This window comes from Otolemur garnettii, unplaced genomic scaffold (genome assembly GCF_000181295.1).
Source record: "Otolemur garnettii isolate 467f Iridium unplaced genomic scaffold, OtoGar3 scaffold00059, whole genome shotgun sequence".
Classification (NCBI taxonomy): Eukaryota; Metazoa; Chordata; class Mammalia; order Primates; family Galagidae; genus Otolemur; species Otolemur garnettii.
The window spans coordinates 9,110,464-9,115,559 of NW_003852454.1; the positions used below are offsets into that span (position 1 = coordinate 9,110,464).

The following is a 5,096-nucleotide window of genomic DNA, read 5'->3' on the forward strand; positions in this document are numbered from 1 at the left end:
TCGTGATCGACAGGTTGAGAACCGCTGCTAAGGCCTGAGGCAAGGACCACATTCTTCTGCTAATTTTAAGGATTATCTTCCACTCACAGACCTCTGGCCAATTGTTACATACTTCCCCAAACCCCCATCCACAGGATAGTAACAGCAGTTTTAAACCCCTAGACCAGCAGTTCTCAACCTGTGGGTAGTGACCCACAGGAACTGTATTAAAGGCCCATGGCATTAGGAAGGTTGAGAACCACTGCCCTGGACAGAAGACGGGGAGGGGGAGCCGCCACCTGGGCCTCACCCACATTTACAGAAGGTTCTGTTTCCCCTTTTTCCTATCGCTTTTATCTTTCAATAAACTCTGTCTTTCGCTTATTTTATGGTCCATGGTTTCATTCTTCAAACCAGATGCCAAGGAACAGAAATTCTGGCTACAATAGGATTGTTGTGACACAGTATGTACAAAATAACTGTCACAAAGTAGGTCCTCAATACAGGTGGGTCCTGTCCAGAGTTTCACAATCCTTCCTTTCCCACGTAAAATTCTAAACCTTACCTTCTACAAAAATAAAATGTGTTCTCATGGCATTACCTTCCTTCGGAACATAGTTGGTCTGGGAAGAATGCCCTTTCACAGCCAGCACTCTGCCTTCCCTCAGAAGGCTGCTGTCTGAAACAAAGCTTACAGGCCTGGCTGTCCATGCCAGATGCAGGCCTCTGATTAGAGCTTCTTTAGTAGAGACAAAGATGATAACAGATGGTTCCAATTAGGCAACAGCAGGAGTAAAGCTTTTCTTCTCTCCCTTCAAACCACAACTAAGCAGACTGGGTCAGAAGCAAACAGGTTTGCATTTGAAATGGATTATCTGTGGATTATTTTTCACACCTGCAAATAAGGCTGAGGATGAGCTGGCCACCCTTGTTGAAAGAAAAGAACAAGGCATTCAGCAGAGCACCTGGGCAAACAGGAGTGCCCCCAAATCTGTATACTGCTTGACTGGCTATTCATCTGGCAAAGGAAAAATATCCCAGTGATTTGTTAATCACGATAGGCCCAGCCCTTGGCAACTCTGTGAATGTAGCAAAGTGCGTCTTCCATATTCTCATCTGCAGTGTGTGTGTCACCTGTTTTAAGCAACTTCTATTACATCAGGAGTCAGAAAAAATGAGTCCTTTGAAATAACTGGACTGTTTATTCATTTTACAGCTTGACATATGTTTAAATGACTAGACGCCTTTTTCAAAAAAGGTTTACAAATGATGAACTGTACCAAAATCAGAGGCTAACACCACACAGAGGGTGCATTTGCTGTGTGGCCCTGAACAAGTAACTTAGTTATATGGCATTCTCCTCATTTTAAAAAGGAATAATGGTAAAGCATGGGTGGGTGAAGTAAAATGGGACTGGAATGCGCCCAGGAAGAGCTGCAGCCAGCCTCAGGGCAGGAGCCGGCTCCCAGGCCTCCCGGAGTGCCAGGGGCACACTCCCCAATCCCACCTTCTGTGAGGACACATGGGTAGCTCAAAATCAGCCACATGGGAGTATTTACACACAAACCCTAAAACTCGGGGGTTTTGACTTCCTTCATTTGTTTATTTATTGAGAACTGATTCTTAAACATTTATTAGCAACACCAGGGGTCCCTGTCCAAATCATGGCCCTGGGTCTCTCCCTAGACTTTACTCTTCAAAAGAAAGATATTGTCCCTGACATTTCAGACATTAGCCAGAGTTACAGGGTCACAGGGAAGTCATTTTCAGGAAAAGGTGACTTTGTCAGAATTATGAAATTGTCATAATTTCCCTTTTAGACTCTGTTTAATAATGAAGGTCGATGTCCCCAAAAAGGAGAGGCAAAAACAAAACTAAGTCTGAAATAAAATTAGTGAAGGCCATCTGTTCATAACTTGGGGATGCAGCAATTCATAAACTTCTGCGCAGTTCTGATGATTTGGGGAAGGTGACCAGTTTATAAAGTGGAAGGAGATTTGAGTGGAGACAGTTCCTGACTGGCAAGTGCTCTGTTAGGGTAAGGTTTTCAGAAGTGGAAAAGGTCTCCTCTCTCTCTCTCTTTTTTCTCCAGATACATTTGGTGTTCCTTGGCTTGGGGACATTTCGAAGATTAAGGATTATGCAATATTAAGGAAGAAAGGTTTTCTGTGGAGGATGATGGGTTCCTTTTGTATAGACAAGCTATCATAATGTTGCTAATGGGGGTGCCTGCTGTGGCAGGGATTTCTGAAAGAAAACATTTTGTGGTATATTTCAGAGAATGTATTAAGCTAAATAGACTATATACTTGGTAAAAATATCTGGCAAGCTCTTCTTGGAATCATAGCAAAATCTTCTGAGTTCAAAGGAACCAGACTAGACAAAAGTATGCTTTAATAAAAATCAAAATGTATGAAGTATAAACAATGATTTTCTAATTTGAGTCAAATATTAATGTACATCAGAATAGTTTTCATTAATTTACAAATTCCATTTACTAATTCTACATAGAAGACAGGGATACATTTTCATTTATATAAAAACAATCTTGCTTTTTTTGACTTTTGGCTCAAGGAGGCCAAGGTGCAACTTTCTTCAGTTGACCTGAATCTGAGTTCATCTGACACCACCCACCTCCACCATGCTGCCTAAGTCAGACCCCAACAAGATCAAAGTCGTGTACCTGAAGTTGATGTCATGTCTGCCCTGGCCCCCAAGATTTGACCCCTGTGTTTGTCTCCAAATAAGGTTGGTGATGATGGCACCAAAGCAATCAGTGACTGGAAGGGTTTGAGGATAACCATGAAACTGACTATCCAGAATGGACGGGCCCAGACTGATGTGGTACCATCTGCCTCTGCCCTCATCATCAAAGTCATCAAGGAACTGCCAAGAGACAGAAAGGAAAACATTAAACACAAAGGAAATATCACTTTTAATGAGATTGTCAACATTGCCAAACAGATGTGGCACTGCTCTTTAGCCAGAGAACTCCCTGGAACCATAAAAAAGATCCTGGAGACAGCCCAGCAGGTGAGCGGCAATGTTGATGGCTGCCACCCTCATGACATCACAGATGATGTCAGCAGTGGTGCAGTGGGATGCCCAGCTAGTTAAAAAGTACAAAGGAAAGTGTTTCAATAAAGAATCATTGGACCCCCCCCCCCAAAAAAAAGTCTTAAGGCTTAAATAGTCATTCGATATCACTTTGTCAAATGTTTAGAATAGTAATAGGTTTTTCTGGGTAGATGGTCCCTGGCTGTTTAACACCTCTAGTGATAGGAAGCTCACTATGTAGGGAAACAAAGTGATTTTTTGTTGTTGTTGTTGTAGCTCTTGTTTCAGCTCTATGGAGGCATAATGGACAATGTTCAAGGTATATAACACAATGATTTGAAAGACACACACAGGCATATATAGAAACACTGTGCCACGATTATCACAAGTTAATCAGAACACATATTGCCACACCTCTCTATCCTTTTTTTGAGAGTATGTGTGTGGTGTGGACACTTAAGATCTACTCTTGGAAAAGTTCAAGTAAACAGAGTATTATCAACTAACTACTACAGTTAAAAAAAAAAAAGTATCCAAACTCTACTCTAAACAGTGTAAGTAGTGGCTTCTTGGGAGTTATCTGAGCATTTAGGTGCCTGGGGCAACAGCACCCGGCTCCTGCCTCTGTGTGAGGAGCCTCAGCAATGCTGCTGCTTTGCCTCTTGTGACCAGTTCCATGGCATTTCAAATGGGAATCATCATGGTTTTAATTTCCTTTGGGCAAATAGTTAAAATGCTTATAGACTAGGTTTAAAAATCAAACAAAAATTGTTACCTTCTTACTTTGTAACCACATACTAATTTTAATCGAAAAAAATAGTATTATCTTCATTTCATTAATCCTGTTATTCACTTATTCACTTTGACAAAGACTTCTTCTTTCCTTCAAAACTTCAACCAGGTAATTTATTTAAAGAATATCATCCAGATATTTAAAAAAAAATCTTCCAGGCTAAAGTTGTGAGCAAGCCCATTTGTATCTTTCTTCAGAGACAAATATTAATTGAAAGCTTACATCCTTATGTTTTTGTTTAAAATGGACAAAAGTTTATTTGATTTTCAGGATTTTTTATGTATTTAAATGTGAACTATTTGTAACATAGGGAATTTTGTGTAAAGAACATAAATACACATAAAGCACTACTTGTTCCCCATGGTATAAAATCATGAGTATTTATTTTCAATGTCTATTAAATTGAGTACCCCCAATAAAATACTAACTATAAAGTGCTTCTCAATTTGCTAATTCTACATAAAGGTTTAAGTAAGTAAATGAAAACAATTTCTTCCTGTCTCCATAGCAAATGATGCAATTAAATAAGATTAACAAACCAGAATGCAAATTGTAATACTAAATATGTATCTTGGTAAGTTTTAAATAATGCTTAGTATAACATATTCACTTTGTAATGTGCTTACTTTGTTTATGGTTTTCTCTCTGTTTCTTATAAATATTTCATCATTTTATTAGTTTATTATAATACACTTCCTGATTTCTAAGCACATGCATTAATTAATTTTCTGTGAGCTAAAACATTGTACCTATTATTAAAGATTTCCAAGGCTTTCTCTATCTTATGACAGTCACTACAATGCAAAAAAAAGCATGAAAAATAAAGACAGTTAACTCTACACATACTAACTTCTACAGGACCTAGCTTCCGAGTGGCAATCTTGATCAAGTTCTTTGTGGTCTACTAAGTGGTGCCCTTAAAAGTCAGCATGCTTTTCTCCAACAGCTTGGCAAAAAAGTTTTTTAAAGGAGAAGATAAAACTTATTTCTGGCTTTGTTGTTTAGATTGTCTTTGTTGAAACTATTAAATTCTGCTATTGTGTCATGAAATAGACAGAGAAGAATATAAATACCTGAGTGTGACTTAACTCCAATGAAATTTTATTTATGGAGATGAAAATTTAAATTTCACATAATTTTTATGTAACATAAAATATTTTTTTCAACCATTAAAAAACCTTTTTTTTTTTTTTTTTTTTTTTTTTTGAGACAAAGCCTCAAGCTGTCCCCCTGGGTAGAGTGCCATGGCATCACAGTTCACAGCAAC

At 38.6% G+C, this 5,096-nt stretch overlaps 1 pseudogene; it reads left to right on the top strand.

Annotated features, from left to right (window-relative positions):
- Positions 1–2,620: 2,620 nt before the first annotated feature.
- Positions 2,621–3,096, top strand: LOC100952737 (annotated as a pseudogene).
- The last annotated feature ends 2,000 nt before the right edge of the window (positions 3,097–5,096 follow it).